Source organism: Phasianus colchicus, chromosome 15 (genome assembly GCF_987193195.1).
Source record: "Phasianus colchicus chromosome 15, bPhaCol1.hap1.1, whole genome shotgun sequence".
NCBI classification, from domain to species: domain Eukaryota; kingdom Metazoa; phylum Chordata; class Aves; order Galliformes; family Phasianidae; genus Phasianus; species Phasianus colchicus.
The window spans coordinates 432,396-453,159 of record NC_143450.1 but is presented as its reverse complement, the minus strand read 5'-3'; the positions used below and the strand labels follow the sequence as shown (position 1 = coordinate 453,159).

At 45.5% G+C, this 20,764-nt stretch overlaps 1 long non-coding RNA gene across 12 annotated transcripts; it reads left to right on the top strand.

The window, feature by feature from the left end:
* The first annotated feature begins 372 nt into the window (after positions 1–372).
* LOC116237725 (uncharacterized) lies at positions 373–19,747 on the top strand. 12 transcript variants are annotated; one of them, XR_016471242.1, is made up of 7 exons: positions 373–563; positions 654–866; positions 1,759–1,797; positions 4,241–4,850; positions 5,318–5,418; positions 9,674–10,664; positions 15,939–19,747. It is a non-coding gene; the product is annotated as an uncharacterized LOC116237725 (long non-coding RNA). The 12 variants fall into 12 exon arrangements; XR_016471243.1 differs by lacking the exon at positions 15,939–19,747 and adding an exon at positions 14,361–15,931; XR_016471244.1 differs by lacking the exon at positions 15,939–19,747 and adding an exon at positions 11,659–14,219.
* The last annotated feature ends 1,017 nt before the right edge of the window (positions 19,748–20,764 follow it).

Genomic DNA, 20,764 nt, shown 5'->3' with positions numbered 1-20,764 from the left:
AGCGGCACTTGTGAATCTTCACTCGCCCCGTCTGTGCCACGCGGAACGGCACCGACCGAGCCGGAGCAGCGTCTGCCAGAAGTGCCCGAGTGCCTTCACTGCATTTTTCTTTATTACAGGAACACCGCATCCCTCAACGCCGGGAACTCACGACCTAACTGTACGTGCGCAATACAAGCAAACGAAGCATTTACCAATTACCAAATTCGAAGCGTTAGAACGTCGGAAGCTCCGCCCGGCCGCGTTCCCACAGCCAACATGGCTCCTCGACGGCTTCACCCGCTCTTCAGCGCCTCCCCGCCGCTCGAGGCTCGCTGTGCCCTTTCTCAAAATGGCGGCCGCCAGCTTCACCCCGCGGCCGCCCTGCCCGGTGATGGCCGGGTCGCGCGGTCACGTGGCGGGCGGCGGGCCGTGGTGGCGGCGCGGTGCCGGGCGGCGCGCCAGGTTTGTCCGCTCCTCCTGGCTGTGCCGTGCGGTCGGATCTCGGTGGGGTCCGGGACCTCCGGGGTCGGTGCCGCTCACGTACGGGACGGCGCCGGAGGGCCGGGATCGGCGGCAGCGGGGTGAGCAGGGCCGGCGGATGCCCGCACGCTGTGGCGGTGAGCAATGCACAGAGCTTTAGGATGTCTTTCCAACGTCTGCTTCCTTCCCAGGTGGCACCGAGACCTCCCGTGTGCCTGCGGGAACGGCGAGAGCGGCTGCTGAGGCTGTGAGCGGTGGCTGATGAGAGAAGCTGAAGAGAGGAGCCTTAGAATTGAGCTGATGGGTGAATCCCAGCCTTGGGATTTGCGTGCTCTTTGTTCAGCAAACACGTCTGGCCCCCGATTGCTTTAACGGACCGATGTTTTTACGTGGCACCAGACAAGGTAGGGAATCTGTGAGACTTGGCGTGCTTGCATTGATGCTTCTCAGCCTGTTTTTGCTTTTCTGCAGTGGCATAACAGCCTAGGCAGGGACTTGCCAACGATCTTCTCGTGTCAAATGGCGTCAGGGCTTAGGCTTGATCACAGTGGTGAATACAAGTGATTTATTGTGAGGCTGCATTTCTGAATTCTCACTGCAGCAAAGCTTCTCAAGTTGTGGCTCCCGACCCTCTGAGAAAGCCTGCCCTTTCTGTTGCAGTGTGCGAAGGTACATACAATGTCCATTCTTTCTAGTGTGTTTCCCTTGCTGTTGCTGACTGTTTCAGGCAGTGTCACTCTTGCACTCTGGTAAGGCATTGAAGCTTGAGAAATGGACCTTGGAGGGGGGGGAGTGGGAGGTGTGTGTCCGACATGAGATTTTGCCTTGCTGTGCTTTTACAGTAGCATATAGTAAGTTCTGCATATGAAGTATTTAAGTAACGTCTTGTTTCTGTGTTGACACAGAATGACATTCTGTATGACCACGTCTTGATGAGAAACTGTGGATAAAAGCATTGTCTACTAAACTGTAGAGCCATTGTTAATAGAGTATAATGTGTAGCAAGGCTAAGGGTTGTAGACAGCTCTCCCAGCATGAGTGTTCTTTTCAGTAAGGCTGCGGGGAGTGGGTCGAAGGATGAGAGAAATAAGCACCTGCCTTGAATTTTCATACAGAATTTTTCCCTGGAGGGCTGACAGAACCAGTCGGAGCAATTTCCTTTGGCAGACTGAAACAAACTAAAACCGTGGAGTTCAGTAATGGCTGCAGAAGATTTATTTATGTGTATGAGATTTTACATCGTATATCAACACATTCTCATTTCTCAAAATGGCTTTTTTACTTTTTGCTGTATAGGTATGGAATGAAAGGGCATTTGATAGCAAATGGATCAAGGTATCTCTTTTCCTTCTTAAAAGTGAAACGTGCTTCTGAAGTTCCTTTGTTGTCACACATGCTTTGCTTGTCTGATTTTCTCCTGTGCCTGCTTCACTTCCTGACCTCTTGTGGTAGCTGTAGGCACGAAGCACTAACAGGAACACAGGATCAGATCCTTAGATGTTTGGGTTTTTTTATTATCTGAACCTGGTAAGTAAGTGTTTGCTAAATAGGAAGCTGCAGTTGAACCTCACGAATTCATCTTCTTACTGGCTGGCAAAGAGCTGATTTTATAAGTCAGAGATCCAGAACTCCTTCAGATTCTCAAGGGACGTTCCAACGGATACGATGCCCTTAAATTATTGGTGTACAGCTCCAGGTTTTTATTACACGTTCTGATTTGCCTGTTCCATAAAGTAAAAGCTCTGTATTGTAACATCATAAAGATAATGTCTGTATGTTTCTTAGATCTCTCTCAGGTTGTTCATCTTCAGTTACGAAGAATAGGTGTAAGGATTTTGTTATCTGGGGTATCTATATAATTTCTTTCTGAGAATCCAGTCTAAAACGTGCTGCAGTCTTCTGAGATATTTACTGTCTTCTGTACATTTTCTTGCTAAATTGAAATCTGGAAGGAAGTTGTTGGGAAATTGTATGAATCATGTTAAAACAGACTAGGAAGAAGACTTTGTTTCCAGTGAAACAATGACTAATCTAAAAAAAGTCGTCTTAAAGAAAGGGAAGGCACCACTATCTTAAGCAAAATAATTTCAAAGCTTATAGTTTTTATGTAACTCCATTTTGGATAAATGAAGAAAAATGCATTGTCTGAAATAATTGAAACAGAGCATAGCAGAAAGGACTTGTGTGCCTGTAAAAGGAAATCTGAGTTGGCTGTCTTGTCTCCTGCAAATTTAAAGGTTTAATGAACTTGCTACAACACTTCCTGGCTCTCATATGCTTTACTATCTTATTTGGAGGTTGGTCCTACTCCTGTTGTTTTCTTCCTTTTACAAGCTCTTTGTGATAACACAAGCCCCATTTGTTTAGCATTGCGGCAGCCCGATCTTGTATTCAGAAATTATTGCATTTACAGATTTGGATCTGTTCTATAATGTTGCTTTTATGTTGGCTTTTGTATGGTAAATCAATTCTTCCTGATGAAAGGAGGCTTACCTTTCTGTTCAACTCATTTCCTCTGAGCTTGAGTCCTCTGAGCATACTTTTAGAAGAACTCAGGATCTCTCCTGAAGTGCACATATTGTGCATTTATATAATGTGATAAATCTTAAGCCCTGACTTGAGCCCTTTTTGCTCATCTGTGTATAGATGCATGATTTTATACCAGCCACAGTTTTCAATAAGACTCCACTATTAAACTGTATTTGCACGTTGTGGCTGTGAAGTTCAAGATCCTAGCAACAGGTTGCATTGAAGACCAGATCAGAAGACCTGAAAAATGGGGCTTTGTCAATGTCCTTGACTACTTCTTAAAACAAGTCCTGACAGATGGCTGCTCAGAGCTGTGTTCTCTGCTTTATTGATGTGCAGAAAAAAGACTGGTGATGTTTCTTACTGGTGCTTAAAAAACAAACAATCCAAAGCCCATGGAAAGATCACCACCTCCAACCATAAAACTACCAGAGGAACTGTAGAGCATAACAACTTCTATAGCTACTGCTATTAGAGTATTTTGATCTGAAGTGCCTGCAAAGGTTAGTGTGCTTTCCATGGTTTTTGTTTTTGTTTTTTCTTTATTTTATCCTTAAGTAGACATTTGATACCTTTCAGTTTGATAAAACAGAATGAAGTACGTCCGTATTCTTATCCCACTTGAGATTGTTGTCTGTATAAGTCAGCAATTCTTTGTGCATGGGAAAAGGGAAATACTTTTCATGCTGTCTTCTGAAAACATGGATTGGCAGTTACTGTGCCAGTAGTCTTGTGCTGTCTGTGTCGCAGTTCTGCAGAGAGGTGGCACATATGGTGCCATGAAGGTGAAGACAAATGCCTTAATTTTCATTCTGCTCGTTACTGTATATGTAACAGCGTTCAGGAAAATGGCTGTCACGCCATCTGAACAGTTCAGAACACCTGGGCAGCTCTTCCCGTTTCCATGTTACTTAAGATTTTCCTGAGGTCACGTTCCTTCTCTTCTGCTCATGCACACTAAAAAATCCCCTGCAAACAGCCCTGCCTTCCGTAGTTAATGATTCCTTAGGGAAAAGCCCTTCTGTACTTTCTCTTGCTGGTCTCTTTACTCTGTCTGCCACAGTACTGATGTTTTAAAATGTGTTTTAGTTTAATTCTGTAATCTTTTATGGGTAGAATTTGTTTTGGAAATGTGGTTACTTTGTTTTGGAAATAATTTCACATACAAAAATTAATTTGTTTGGACTAGAAATCACAGTTGTTTTTACTAAGATGCAATTATTTTCTTCTGATTTCTGTTTCATCTCAGCACACACAGCAGAGTTTACTCAGGCTGGTTATACTTGTGAGTGGACGGATGGTTAGAAGGAGGTGGAAGCTCTGCAGCTCTGACAGATGGCCTAGGAAACCTTACTGTCATAATCAAAGCTATGGTAATGTCCATCAACAAAAGTAGAATAAACAAAGGAAATGTTCTGTTACAGAGAGCCAGCTTTGGTTTATGCCCTATCCTGTACAGTGGATATGCTTGTGGCTGTGTTACCGGGACTTCCAGAAATCTTTTTTTCTACCTAAACTTTGTATATAGCTGTATGACAAATGAACCTTAATTTGATGATGCACTGGAGAAGGAAATTAAATCATGGTTTTTTAAAAGCAGTATTAAAAATACATAGAGTTTGTATAATAGCAATCATCATTAAGACAGTGGAATAAATAGTTGCAGACTGATGCTGTGTTGCTTTTTATACTACACGTACAGTATGTTTTTCAAATGAATATTGGCATCTGATAGATTCCAGCAATCTCTTTCCCTTCTGTCCCTTTCTTTTTCCAAACAATCACTCTCAATCTATCAAGCCTCCCCTGCCTCATTTCCAGCCTTCACCTCAGTGAGCAGCTTTCTACCTCAGAGTCTCGTAAGTATGCCTTCAATACATTTGGTTGCTCTTGTGAAGTGAGTTGCACTGTTTCTTATGTATGCACACAAATTATGACAAGATATCAAGAATTTGGAATTGTTCACCTCCAGAGCTGGAGGTTCTATGCCTGCCTAAGTCTTAAACATCCTGCTTTTCTTCTTCCCATAAGACACAATGTTATAACTAAATTTGTAGGATTGCTACCTCCCAGTCTATTCGTGTATATTGAAGAAAAAATTTGCTGGCACCAAGATGCAATTTGGTTTATCCTTGGGGTTTATTCCAAGGCCGCGTGCTTTGACGTGCTGGTATAGTTTGACTGTTGGAACTGGCTGTGACCTTTCTAGTTGGCATCAGTTCCTTCCCAGGGAATTAACTGCCGCTGACTATAGTGTAGGTTCTGTTGTTCCATCCCCACAAAAGATATTCTGAGAATCTGACTTTTTTTCTGTTTCTATTATTAGTATTACTGCATTACTAGGATGATGGATCACTGATGACTGTCGATTGCTCTGAAAGGAATGCCTTCTATTTATTTCCATAGAAATGACAACGGATACGTAGGGTGAGTTCTCAGCTACAAAGCTGTTTTTCAGCATAGTTACCACCATTAGCTATCCTATTTTTCTTTTTTTTTTTTTCCCAGCGTTGAGCGAGAGCCTGCGTGCTGTGCTTGTTTAAAAATAAAATAATAATTAAAATAAATCTGTTTGGCTGTCTGGGTGGCTCATCTTGCATTGCTGTTGCCACTGCTGAAATGCATCACCCACCGCTTCAGTGTGCTCACATCCATGTGTTGGTCTTCATAAATGTTCTGCAGGCATCGATGAATGTCAGTGGGTGCAGCTTTTTCAGTGTGGAGGAGTTCAGTGACACCCCTGTGCTCCATGTGCACTTCCCTGTCAGATGCTGTGCTGTCATTCTGGCCCTCTGCTGCCATCTGTTGCATGGCTACAAAATGTAATTGAATGCTGGCAGGAAGGTTCAACCTCTACTGCCATCCCACAAACATCCACCTCTGATATGGGCCAGCTTTATAAAACAGGAGGCATTACTTTTGGATCAGCCCTTGTGCAATTATGAAAAATTAAGGTTTATGGTGGCTGGCTGAGTAACTTGGTGGCTCCTAATGAGCCTCCTCAGCCCTTTCCTTTAAATTACAAAGATGACTCTAATATTTGTAAGTCAGAAATCTCTTATCAAAACTTATTTTTCATATAGATACAATCTCATTGTGGGAAGACCGTGGCAGGCATGGTATTTGAATCATCTGGTGTAGGACACATGAAATAACCTGACTGTGTGTTTCAATTTTTGTGTATTTATCCCTGTTTCTCTGATAATTTGTTTGTATTCCTGTAAATGCCAGGGATCACTGTCCTGGGTCCAGAGCTCTGTTCCCTCGTGAGCTGTACTTGTTTTGCTGATCCACCATTTTGGGTGCATGGTGTAGGGCAGTCTTCATGTCCTCCTGGGCCTCCACACACATAACAGGAAGAAACAGCAAACTTTTTTAACCTTGTCCTAAAGTTATAAATCTGTTTGTCCAACCCGTGCCCTGGTCACAGTGGCGATGTGACATTAGCAACGTCATCACTGCACTCAGGTCACAAGCCTTGACAGCAGGCACTGGGGATAATTTAGTGTGAGGCCGTTCTTCACGTTGGTCTTCATATCCAGGCACATGGATAGTATCTTTTTCCAAATGGACCGTTCAATTGTACAGGATCTGTAAAATAAAATTATATACCCTATAATTATTTTTGCAAATAACACATAGTTGCAGGGACGTATTCCCATTTTTCTTGCCCAGGTTTCATAGTTAAAATAGTAGTATTGTTCCCTGTAGCTGTTATTTCATCCGGTTCAGGAGGGCCCTTTGGCTTTGTACTTTAGCTCCACTGTTAATACTGGTGGATCCAAACCCGTGGTCTCCAGGAATGGTGTTGATCTGAGGTGGATCCCCTTTTCTCACAATTGTTTTTGAAACTGGCAATATCAATAATTGTTCTGTCTGTTCTGTCATGCAGTTGAATAATTAAATCTTGTCACCATTGTTTAGCAGAATTGGATTTATCCTTATCTGCATTCATTACTCCTCTCATGACGTGACAGTTTTCTTCCCCAGAAACCCAAGGGAATCCTTTTCATTCCCTGTTTTTGCCAGAAGCTCCAATTGACACATGTCCCATTTACAGATACGTTCAACTCCATTTCTCCCTTTTGCATGGGCCATAAGTCTGAAGCCCTTTGAAGAGCTTCCGTTGCTAATCCAGAGGCAACTTGCTGTTCATTTCCCCTCTCCAACTCTTCCTTGTCACTTTGTATATAAACGGGGTTAAAATTTGTCCTAGATATGACCGTGCTGTCTCCAAAAACCAAACAATCCAATAAACCTCTGTGCCTCATTCTTATTACAGGGTACTGCAAAATCTAGAATTTTGTATCACGTTTTGGGTAGTATTTCCCAGTGCCCAAAATGCCAGTGAATTCCTAGAAGTTTCACTTTTTGAGACTGCCCTTGAATTTTAGTAGATGAATTTCCCAGCCTTTGTGTTTCATGTGATCCACAATCGATTCCAGCATTTGTTTGCACCTCTTCCTTACAGCTTCCCTGAGTCAGGATGTCATCTATGTAATGGATTATTTGCATGTGAGGAGGCAGTTTGTAATGATGCAGGTGTTCAGCCACTGTTCTGTGGCAGATGGTTGGACTGTGCAGCCATCCGTGAGGCAATCTACGGAAAGTACCTTGTCACCCCTGCCACGTTCCTCTGCAATTGGGATAGTGAAAAATGCATTAGCTAAATCAATTACAGCATACCCGGTTCTGGAATGTTTCTGAACAACTTCTACTAAAGCAATGGTTACCTGCTGCAGCCGCTGTGAGAGGTGGGGTGTGCTTATTTAATTTCCTCTATGATCCATCACTTTTTGACAGGCCATATTGGATTGTTCCAAGCTGTAGTAGTTGACTTAAAACTCCTGCATCCAATAAATCATTAATTGTCCGTGATATCTTTTCATGCCCCCCCAGGGTCCTATATTGTTTCATTGTCACTACTTCAGATGCAGCAGGAATCTGTCCAGCAGGCATTTTTACTTTTCCCACTAAAATTGTCAGAGCACTAATACAATTCTTTATTCCAAATTGGTGCTGACCATTGGGAAGATTCAAGGGTGGAATACCTATCCCTATGATGTATTCTGGGACAGGGACAATCATGACAGGATACAGTCATTTCAGGAGGTTTCCTATTTTCATTTCTATTTGTATTTTCACAGCTTCCATTTGTTTCCCTCCCAACCCTATTAGTGATTGTCCTTCACGTTTCTTGGGGTTTCCATATATTAAGAGGCCTCTGCTCCGGGGTCACTTGAGGCTCTTACAGTTTGTGAGGACCAATTTTTTCAAAACATTTGGAGCTCCATGCGGGGTCATTGGTCCTGTACCCGTTGCACTGGAGATCGACCATCATTTCATTCTTGTTTGCTACGTGGAGCTGTTTCTCTCATCTCTTTCCAAGGATACAAATTGGAATATGGTTCCCAATCCTTCTCCCCCAGAACAGCCGACCCACTCGCATTGGGTGCTCTGTGAATAGGTAAGAGGTCCCATTGAGGCTCCTGAGGGAGTGCAGTAGGTGGAACTGTTCCTGGGTCTTTTGCTTTAGAATTTGGCACTTTCCTGCTAGGGCTTATTTAACCCTGTTTATATATCCTCTGTAATTCAGGAATTAGAAAACCATCAATCTTAGCATGAGACATCCTTAATAAAGCTGTCTCTTAATAAAGCTGTAAACAATTCTTTTCAAGAAATCCTGTTTTCACTGTCACCTTTTTTAAACAGAATGCTTTAGCCAAATCAGTACAGGCTTTCTTGTTTCCTTGCAAGCTGTCCCTCTGCCCGGGCATTTACCAGTAAAACCTGTGTCCAAGTTTGCTTAATTTGGTAGATTGTAGGAGGTTGAAGAGGGGAAAATGAACCTTGTCATTACAGGAAGAGAATACAGGCTTGCTTCAGTTTTTGCAAGTACAAGAAAGACAAAGATGATTCACCCATGCCCCCCAAAAATCATGTAAAATGCAGTCATGTTTAGATGTCATCAAATAATAGAATTATTTAGGTTGGAAACGACCTCTAAGATCACCAAGTCCAACCCCAACCCACCCCCACCATGCCCACTGACCTTGTCCCTCAGTGCCATGTCTCCACGGTCCTCGTAAACCTTCAACAAAGGTCCTCACAAACCTTCAACAAGCCTTGCTGCACTTTGTTTGTATGTTCCTTATAGATCTGGAGGTGGGGAAGCTGCCCCAGTGACTGCAGAAGGAAGTGGCAGTTACAGGTCAGCCTCATAGTCTTGGTCTGTTTGACTTGACTGGTGGAAGTGTAAATCGTTGAGGTTTGTGTGTCAAGCACTTACTCTGGACAGTGTGCTGTCACTGGAACGGTACCTATGAAGGAATGACCTGTCCATAACGCGCATCGCATCAGCACTGCCTGATGCCTTATACTGGGCTGCCTTGTTCTGGAGCCACATGCCAGGTCATGCCAGCACTGCCTCGTGGGGCTCCTGGGTAACACAGTTGTTAGAAACTCTGGTTTTGGTGCCTTTGTGTGATGTGAGATTCCCTACCAACCTCTGAAATGCAACTTTCTCCTAAGTCCTACGCTCCTGTCTGCTAAGCTGTGCATTCTTATTGCTACAGGACGTGGTTCTTGTTTGCTTTTGCAGGTGTTTGTAACTGTTGGTAACTGTAAACTGTTGATTTATAACACTCTGAAGGCATCACAGACTGCCTGCTTGTCTCCGCAGTGCTCAGGGGCTTTTCTGAGCTGCAGGTCCCGCACTGCAGCCCTGTGGCACAGCCTCACATCTGGTGACGGACTGAAGCTGGAGACTCCTGGCAGCAGAGGATGCTCCTGCCCCACAGAAAGGCTCGCAGCTCCAATGCAGCTCCAGTGCCCTCAGTGCTGGACAGGAAGCAAAGGTGCACCCAACCTTATTCCTTGTGCGGATCACCATGTGAGGCCACCAGGAAAGGTGAGCACAGGTGATGCTGCTGGGGGACATGTGAATGGCAGCAATGTGGCTGCAAAGCTCTCGGGCCAGTAGTCAAGGGCACGGGGATCTTGGTGCTGCTGTGGGACAGGTGTGAAGAGGAGGGCACTGGTGGTGTGTGCCAGTCATTGGCTGCAGGACTGGTGCTGGTAGCAGGGCCTTGGGTACTGTGGCTGGGGGATCTATTTGCAGATTGATGGCTGCTTGGAAGAGGTGGGACCCACCCCCCTAAGGGATGTGAGGATATTTTCATCAGTAGGATGGCAGCTTCATGAGGGAGGCTTTAAACTATGAATAGGGAGGGCTACTGAGTAAAGGGATTGTGTGATGCTGTGGCAGGAACCAGAAAATCAGCACTATGATTAAGCAAGGACACTGCCAGCAGGTTCACAAGGAAATGCCTGAAGGCACATGGAGAAATCCCCCAAAGCTCCAGAGGAGGTTCTGATGGGTAATGGTGAGGCTGCTTGAATTTGCACAGATGGAGAGAGGAATAGATAAACAAGAGGGATCAACACAGGAAAGAACTTTTGGAGGGATGGATGGAAGAATGGATTGAAGGAATCAACTGAGGAAATGATTTCTGCCCCAAAGACCAGTGCCCCCAAGCCCTATCCCCTCCATGGGGACCAGTGGGGGTGGCCCTGGAGGTACAGAACCTGCATCCTATTGGCTCGAGCCGCTTTCTTGGCTGCTTCAAAACTTGGAAACGTTGGAGGAGGTTCAGCTCCGTGGCTCCAGCATGGTGAGTGCCCCCATATCCCCTGTCCATTTGGGTTGGGGTTATGGGGTCCGTGGTGCAGGATGGAGCTTAGGTATGGTGGTTCATTGCTCCCTTTTAGTGGGATGTGGGGTGAGATGTGTTCTTGCCACATGGGTCCCCTTCTTACAGGTGTGAATGGGTTCCTTGGAGTAGAATGAATCCCATTGCCCACCTATGAGGGTTTATGGGGTACAGAGGGGCAGGGTGGGGTCCCTAACCCTGCAGCTGGATGCTCTGTTTAAGGTGAGAAGAAAGACAATGAGGTAAAGCAGGGCAGAGGGAGGACTCCCTGCTTGCCCCTCTCCTTCACTGCTATGTCAGTGGGGTAACAGCAGTTCTCAGAGCAACTGTCCAAACCATCCTACTCTCCTCTCTGAGGAAGGTGGTGCTTTATGGCCTTTTTCTTTCCAGGGTGGTTGGTACTGCTATGTGGTGAGTCCCATTAGGCCAAAATTACTGATTTTGTGCTGAAATTCAACTCTTCTTTCCCAACTGTATTCTCAAGGGATCCTTCTTCCCCACCCTCTCCTTCCTCCAGACTTGTATCTTCAGCCTCCAAATCCATCCACCCTTTTGCAGCAGCCTTCCTTCATCCCTCCCAATCCAAATCTGTCTTTTCCAACCCCAAATCTATACACTCTTCCCTTTTACTCCTTGCTTTTTATCTCCAGCCCCAAATCTAGCATTTCTAACCCCCAAATCCATCTAAGCTTTCCCTTGTTTTCTATCCCCAACCCCCTAATCTGGCATTTCCAACCCTCAAATGTACCCTTTTACCTCTTGCTTGACATATCTGACCCCAAGTCAGGCACTTCCAACTTAATCCACTTAAAATTCTGCTTTCCACCTCCAAGCCATGATCTGTAAGTAACCTGCTTTTTTAGGTTTATAAATTGGGAGTTAAGGGATCCTGGCACCCAAAAAGGACTGGAGACCTGGGAGGACCCTGCCCTCCATTGTCCCCTTCTCTCCACAGCACCCAACTGCCCTACCAGCACCTGCTGCACTCTGCATCCTGGATTTCACCTATGGGTTCTGTAAGGGCTGTGTGTCCCCAAGTGGTCCCCACTGCGGTGACAAGTGCTGGGCAGTGCCAGCGGTGGTCACTTCAGGGCCGTGCCAGGCTGTGAGTACTAACCACTGCCTAAGCTTCGATAGGATGGCCATAGCTGTCAGGGTCAACTGCATCTGTGTGGTGGCACAGAGCTGCAACACAGCCAGAGTCCACCTTGAGTACCTTCAAGGTGACTCTCTGACACCCAGGGCAGGCTCAGCAATCGCAGTGTTGCTGTCACTGTGCACTGGCACCGCTTTGTGCTGCACTCTGGGAAATACGTGGTGGTGAGGATGAGGAGGTGGTGTGGGGTGGGAACAGGGAATGTGGAGATAGAAGGGTGGGGAGTTGGAAGTGGTGAGTAGAAAGGGTTGCATAGGGTGGGATGGAGAACAGAGCTGAAACAGAGGCTAAAGAAGAGGGATAGAGAATGTGGAAGAGAGGGATGGCGAAGGACAGAAGTGATGGGATGGATGGATAGTGGGAGGGATGGAGAACAAAGAAGGGATGTGCACCAGGTCACATGCTTCACCCACAAGACTGACACCATCCTCCCACTCTCAGACTTCAGCCTCAACCAGTGCTCTTTAACATCTTTATCAGTGACAGCAATGATGGAATTAAGAGCACCCTCAGCAAGTTTGCTGATGACACCAAGCTGAGTGGTGTGGTTGACACAGTGTGTATAGTCAGCAAATATACAGAGTGGTGTGGTTAGGCGGTATCTACAGATTGTATAGCTAGAAAGATCATGGTGGAAAGGGATAATCAAAAATAAATGAAAATGTTCACCCGCGCCCTGGGCTCACAGAAAAACTCCAAAGGGAGCAATCTTCAGGAAGAGATCTTTCCTCAGTGAGTGTTAGCCTTTAAATGGGGTCTAGGAGAGGTCACACTGCTGAATTGCCTTCACCTGTGCTCCCATAGCTGATTCAGTGCTTGCCTCAGTAATCAGAGGTTCAGGCCATGATTCAGCAGTTCCCATACACAGTGGAAGGAAGGAATGCCAATCAGAGGGACCTCAGTAGACTTGAAAGGCAGGCCCAGGTGAATCTAAGGTTCAGGTTCAACGCAGCAAAGTGCAAGGTTTTTGCACTTGGGCCTGAGAAATCCCTGGCATATATACAGCCTGGAAGGAGCAGTCCTTGAGAGCGGCCCTGCAGAGAAGGACCTGGGGGTTCTGATGAATGAAAAGCTTAACATGAGCCACTAGCGTGCTCTTGCAGCTCGGAAAGCAAATGGTATTCTGGGCTCCATCAGAAGAGGAGTGGCCAGCAGGGACAGGGAAGGGATTGTCCCTCTCTAACTCTGCTCCTGTGAGGCCCTATCTGGAGTAATGTGTCCAGGTCTGGAGCCCCCAGTACAAGAAAGACAGAGAGCTATTGGAAAGGGACCAGAGGAAGGCCACAAAGATGATCACAGGGCTGGAGCATCTCCACTTTGAAGACAGGCTGAGGGAGCTGGGCTTGTTCAGCCTGGAGAAAAGAAGGCTGCAGGGGTGACCTCATTGCAGTCTTCCTAAACAGACCTAAACAGAGTCTATAAGCGGGAGGGGAGTCAACTCTTCGAAAGGGTAGATAACAGCAGGACAAGGGGAAATGGTTTGAAGTTGAGGGAGGGAAGATTTAGGTTGGATGTCAGGAGGAAATTCTTTACTATGAGAGTGGTGAGGTGCTGGACCAGGCTGCCCAGAGAGGCTGCAGATGCCCCATCCCTGGAGGTGTTCAAGGCCAGGACGGGCAGCCTGGTCTGATATTAAATGTGGAGGTTGGTGGCCCTGCCTGTGGCAGGGAGGTTGGAGATTCATGATTCTTGAGGTCCCTTCCAACCCAGGCCATTCTGTGATTCTGTGACTAGGAAAGGCATTACAACAGAGGCGTGATGACACAATAGAGAGGTACTATAAAGGAAGGGGAGAAGATTGCTCACCCATATCAGAAGATTCCAGGTTCACAGGAAAAAGCATCACCAAGGAGGGATCTCCAGAAAGAGATCCTTCCCTAGCTGCAGTCAGCCCTTACATGAGGTCTAAGAGAGATGCAGCCAGGCTCCAACCCTTCCCGTCACACATCTGAATTGCCTTTACCTGTGCTCCCAGGGTTGGGCAGGTCCTTTCCACAGGTGCTCAATCAGTGGTTCAGGCTGGGACTGAACAGATCCAAAAACAAGCACTGGCTGTAAGCAGGCCAAGAGCAAGACAGCCAGATTCAGTTCTCTGTGCCCACCTGCACACTGGGTTGTAGCTGCTGCAGTCGTGTGCAGCATTTCCGGTTGCTGGATGCTTAGAGTGACCAAATCCAGACTTCATAAGAAGAAAACTGTCACTATCATGACAATATTTTGCATGCAGATGAAGCTTGATACAAGTATGGCAGTGAAGGTTTCTGACTTACCTGTCCTCACTTTTTAGAAGTTTTGCTTGCTTGCTTAAATACAGTAAGTTGCTCTCAGTTATGATTATGTCCTTTGCCATAAACATCCCTCTGACAAAATGGTTGTTTTGACATCATCTTCCAGTGGCTGGCATAGCCAAGACTTAGAAAAATACAGCACCTCCCCCAGAGCTGCAATGGCTTTGCTGCTGCTTGCTGATCCTCCCTCTTACTGGCGGTTTTCCTTTACAGGACACAGTTCTTTATTATGGCCCAAGTCCCTGTGGGTGTCTTCTCCTTCCGCAAAGCTGCTCACCCTGGAGGAGGCACACGCATGGACACGAGGCCACAGCAGCTCTCCCGTTGTGTCAGACAGCAGAGACATTGAAGTGGAAGAAGGCCCCACACTTTTACAGTAGAAATTCCACACAGTCATTGATATTGCTTTATTCTGAATCCTTTTGGTGCTGCATTCTTGGCCCTACCTGGGGATATTCTACTACCCACAGCCCAGGATGAACTTCATCCTTCTCATCATTCTGCATTCCCTCTGTTTTGCTTACGTAGCATAGTTTTAAGGATGCTATGGGTATGCTCAACTATGGCTTATCTTGTAATACTGTAATACTGTAACACACAACTTGCACGGCTACAAAAAGCAAGGTCATCACTAGAAGGTCATCACTTCCATTCACAGAGTGGAAGAGAAGGGAAAAAAAAGCAAAACCAAAGACCAGCTGTCGATATCCACATGGGCCTGGCAGCTCACAGGCCAAGTGGGCTAACGTCAATCTCATTCACAGGGAGCAGTCCAAATAGAATTCCCAGAATCGCCACTTTGCACCACTTCACAGTGAGAGCAATAGGAATAATACTCACTAGCTGTAGACTCAGTGACAAGTATATCTCTAACTAAAACACCTGGCATCTGCTTTCTTTGTAGCTCATCTCCTCAGTGCTGCAAGCAAAGCTCCGAGTCATCTCGACGTTGGTGCAAAAAGCACTTCTTGTTTTGCAGGATCATAGCTTTATCTGAGGATGGAATTGTTTTCCTCCCACTCCAGAAGAGGACAAGAAAAGTTGGTCAGGTTCCAAACAGGAAGTCAGTGTCCAATGGCGTCAATGCTTTAAATATACAAGTTCGAAGAAACACATTTGAATGCTTTGTAAAAGGCAGTTGCTAACAACAGCACAGAAGAGCAGAAGTTCTGTTGTTTTAGCCAAAAATCTCAAATACCCCAGCCTTCCTTGTCTTTGGCACACAAAGGCAATTGCCCAAGGATGAAGCTAAGTTTCTGTTATCACAATTATTGCTGGAATAGCGAAACAGAATTACCAACCAGCTCCAGGAAGCACAGTAAAGGAATCAAACCAGTTCGGATAATTAATACAAGGGAGGGAATTAAAGTACAGTACAGCATTCCTTCATGTCTCAGGTAGCCTGCATTAACTCACTTTAAGGGCAATAATTATAGGAGTTCAAGAAACCTTAGTCACAGTAGTACAGGAATTCTGCCTGTAAAATCACTAGCAAAGGTGAAAACGCGATCAGGAAATGGAGCTGAGGCAGAAACTATCACAAACAAACTAACAAAACCAGCTCCACCTGATGTCTGAGCAGCATATGCATTTTGTTCACATTTACCTTCCAAGCATAATTCTAGGGGAAATCCAGCTCCTGTAATCCACTGAACGATGGTCAAAAAGACATCATTACAGCAGCTCTGCTCTAGAGTTATTTTTCCATTCCAGCAGTCACAGTATTACTGGTGGTAATAGCAGTGCTTTCCATAAAACAGATGTTGTGTCATGACCTCTTTACTTTTGCAGGCTGAATTCTGTGCCAGCAGTGAATTTTCGAGAGACAAAACCACGTACATTTCAGCTGCAGTATTTCTCCACCTAATTCACAGCTGCAGGAGGGCAAAAAAAGCCCACACAACCACTCAGAACCCTTCACAACTTCTTCAAGTTCCCAGGAAACTAGTTGTAGATGGCATCATTCAACTCAGGTGACATTTGCTTTTGGAAGAGTGCATTTGCTCAACACATCCTGGCTTTGATCAGGTCTTTTTCAGAATCCACTTCAGCAATAAATGTGTAAAACTCACAAACTCAAATTGATGTCAATATTAGGGAAATATTTTTACATCAACTACTTCTTGTTTTTGATTTGCTGTATGCAGATTTGCTGCAAGATCTTCCCCACCTTGAACACATACACACATTTAAGCCCAGAATCAGGCAGCAGAATGCAGTGGAACATATCTGTATCTTGTTCCTAATTGCTGTATAGATGGACTTTGCTCAAATAATCATAGAACACTTTGGCTGGAAGGGACCTGGAAGGATCACCTGTTTCAGGTCCCACAGTCCATACAGCCCCTCACTCCAGCTCATAGCTCCCTTTAAGTACTGCAAGACCACGCAGGGCATCCCCGGTGCCTTCTCTTCTCCAGGCTGAACAACCTCAGCTCTCTCAGCCTGTCTTCATAGAATTGGTGCTCCAGCTCTCTGAGCATCTTTGTGGCCTCCTCTGTAGCCACTCCAACAGCTCTGCATCCTTCTTGTGCTGGGGGCCCCAGGCCTGGATGCAGGACTGAAAATGGGGTCCAAGAGAAACAGAGCATTACTCCTTTTGTTAAACGTTACCACGGTCCCTTTGTCTGATCTTGACTTTGTACAAACTGTCCTAGTCACAAAGGTGCTGTGCATCCCACCACAGAACTAACAACAAAAACACCACAGCACACACTTTTGCAGACTCCCAGCAGGAGCAGGAGGTGATTATCCCCCTGTACGCAGCTCTGGTGAGGCTGCACCAAGCACTGCATTCAGATTTGGGCACCTCACTACAAGAAAGACATCAAGGCTCTGGAGTGTGTCCAGAGAAGGGCAACGAAGCCAGTGAGGGGTCTGGAGCGCAGGCCTTACGAGGAGCAGCTGAAGGAACTGGGATTGCCAGTCCAGAGAAGAGAAGGCTAAGCAGAGACCTCATCACTCTCTACAACTCCCTGAAAGGAGGCTGAGGTGAGCTGGGGGTCGGCCTCTTCTCCCATGTAACTAGAGATAGGATGAGAAGGAATGGCCTCTCATTGCAATGGGGGAGATTCAGGTTGGATATTAGAAAAAATTTCTTCTCTGGAAGAAAATTTCTTTGGTCAGGCAATGGAACAGGCTGCCCAGGGAAGTGGTGGAGTCACCATCCCTGGAGGTGTTCCAGAAACATCTGTATGTTGTACTAAGGCACGTGGTTTAGTGGGAATTTTGGTGGCAGGTGGACAGTTGGACTGGAGCCTACAAACAGGAGGTGAATCAATTCTTTGAAAGGGTAGATAACAGCAGGACAAGGGGAAATGGTTTTAAGTTGAGGGTGGGAAGATTGAGGTTGGATGTCAGGGGGAAGTTCTTTACAGAGAGAGTGGTGAGGTGCTGGAACAGGCTGCCCAGGGAGGTTGTGGATGCCCCATCCCTGGAGGTGTTCAAGGCCAGGCTGGATGGGACCCTGGGCAGCCTGGTCTGATATTTAATGTGGAGGTTGGTGGCCTCACATGCGGCAGGGGGGTTGGAGATTCATGATCCTTGAGGTCCCTTCCAACCCTGGCCATTCCGTGATTCTGTGGATGACCTCGGAGGTCTTTTCCAACTTCGGTGATTCTATGAGATTATTTCAAAGACAAATTAGCAATCTACTCCCAGAAGGCATTTAGCAGAACCCCTGCTTACAGAGGTCCATTAGTAAATATTTATGTACCCAGCAGCAAAAACTGGGTATTACAGCTTGCTCTATAGCAACATAAATATTTGCTTAGCTTGTGATGCTCTCACACATCTGTACTTGTTTGGCATACATGCTTATGTTCATCTGGGTGATGCTTCTCTGGCAGTCATCACACACTGCCATAACCTGCAGAAACACAAGAACTTGTAATGACAGCACATGGCACAGAAATTGATTAAAGTTTTGATATTTGGAAACATTTTTTCCTGTTGATGGTCAAGTGATTTACCGATAACCACGTTTTGTTTGAGGAAAAGTTGAAGTACCATCACCATAAGATGCCTGTGAATTCTCTCCTGCCTTCTACCTGCTACCAGCTCACTCCCTTTAACATTGTAAGCATTCCATCTCCAATTAATGGGTCGTGCAAAGCTACTGAAAGACAAGACAGCCAACGAGGCCTAGAAACAGAGCTCCAGGTTCATCGTGGTTTGCTGACAAGGATTTGAACGCACCACCTGTAAATAGAATTTTATGCAACCATGTTTCCTAACTAGCCTTACTTAATAACCTCAAAATCACTCATTTAACTCCATCACCTCCAAATAGCCTGCAAAAGTTCTCTCATTAAAGACTTCAGAATGAACTCTGCGACCCACCTTATCTTCCATCAAGTTAGGTAACAAAGCTTTCATTCCTGTAATTGCACTTCTTGGTTGCTTCCAAGAACTTTGCAAAATAAACCACAAAGCACATTACCAGAACACTGGTATATAAAAGCTGAAATGACAGGGAAGAAAAGAATTAAAAAATAAAATAAAATAGTAAAACAAAACCAACTTAGAAATGTAGAATCATGTGCTAGCTTTGCCAATTCAGTGAGAACTGAAGGCAGCATGTAGTTCTTACTCCTGTCTAATTTTAATCAGGCTGAAGGCATTACTGTAACTCCCCTCCCCCCACACAGAATGCTGTTGTTTTAAATTTCTTTTAATCAGCAGATCAGCATCACAGTCCTTTGCCAACTTGTTCTCACCTTCTATTCAGTGCTTTTAGAAAGATTATGTTGAGTCCAACTAAAAAACAACTATTCGGCAAAAAACAGTTGACGCACTTCAAAAACACACAAAAAAGCACATACAGCATCACAACCTTATTTGCAAAACTTGCCTTTCTGCATACAACAGAGGTGCTCTCCTGTACCTCCATTAGACTGACTGGGGTCATAATGCCAAGTCAGTAACAACTATCACCAAAATTCTTAACATTTAAATCCCACCCTTAAAGGAACATTCTCTCACCTCCCCAGTGGTATTAGCAGGCTAAACGTCAAAGGCAGTAGCAAGTAACTCTTTAGAACAAGAATTTATGTTGAGAAAGAATACAGGAAACTTAGCTGAGCCAAGGAAAAAATGTAAAGGCTCCACTGCAGATAAAGGATGACTAGAATAACCGTCAGAATGCATTTTGACACTACTGAAAGGCTTTCAGCAATTACCTTCAAGAAAGAGAAAATAGAGAACGTTCCTTTTTGCCAACTTTACCACCTACAGGAACACAAAGCACTTCAGTTCCACACACACAACCCACAGAGGAATACAAGGCATTCAAAGTCAGTGTGACCACCACAGCTCTCCTGCTGCATTGGCCACCTTAGACTGCAGTCTCTCTGCACATCCTCACATCTGATGGTGCACAATTCTCCCATCGCACTGCCCCAGCCCCTTGTGTGGGACACACACGGGAATACATTTTGCTTGACACAGTCGTGATCCCTGCTGTTGCACTTCACAACCTCGTACAGATGGTGGAAAGCAGAACTGTGGAAACAATCTGTGCCTTCTCATGATTATGTATTTAATGATCATTAAGGTGAAAACTTCTAAATATATTAAGTTCCTTTCTTAAACAGGAGCAAATTGAGTATTACAAATACGTTACAACAAAGTCATGCAGCATTAAGCAGTCCATAATTCTATTCGTTTTTTAAAATACTCCTGAACTCTGTGAACATATACAGAGCCCGTACACGAATCTGTTCTTTACATCATGTTTTTTTCAACAAGAAAAGCTTTCTCTCTCTCATACACACCCCTGTGCACATAGCTTCCTTGCTAACCTTAAGTCTTACAAAGAGGTGAGCCTGGGCTAAAACCCAGAACTTCTAGGCTCTCCTAGAAGCTCAACAACTGCATAAAGGGCAAATGCCACAACAGCGGCCTGATGATAATGAGGAACCACAGACAGAACTTCTAGAAGTGCAGCCAGATAAAGGCCAAGAAAACAGAACAAAAAAAAAAACACCAAGAAGGTCTCTAAAAAGGCAACGTAACAACAGTCAGGCTTTCTCCAGCAGAAAAAAGAACAGAAAGAACAGGAGAAAATCTGATTAAAATTTCACATGCTGGTATACTTTCCTTATTTTTGAGAGATCTGCAATTCTATTGCAACTCCAAGCTTTGGTGTAATACCTGTAACTACCAGTTGCCACGTGCAGCCACAAGCTTTGATGCCAAGTGCTGTGCCGACCTTCCAGCAATGACAGCGCAGTCAGCAGAAGAAAACACGCTCGCAGCCCAGCCGTGCTGGCTGCCAGCAGCACTGCAGCGCGATGCCCCTTCCAGCAGCGGCCGCTGCCAGCAAAGCCGAGCAAGGCACGCGGTGCAGACACGCGCTGCCTTCTGCTGATGCTGCTTCAGGACCTGCAGCCTCTGCCGGAGCGCGGCAGGTTTCACAGCACTGCAGCAGGGCGAATCTGACCCCCCCTCAGATCCCTGAGCTGCTTGACGTTCAACTCGCAGCACGTGCTTCACATCGCTCAGGCAACACGGTTTGCATTTTAAATCGCGCTGTTCTAGGAGGAAAATTGGAAACGGAAACGTCTTCCTCAAGAGAGCCCTCGGACAAGAACGAGCAGTTAAAGAACAGCCGAGGA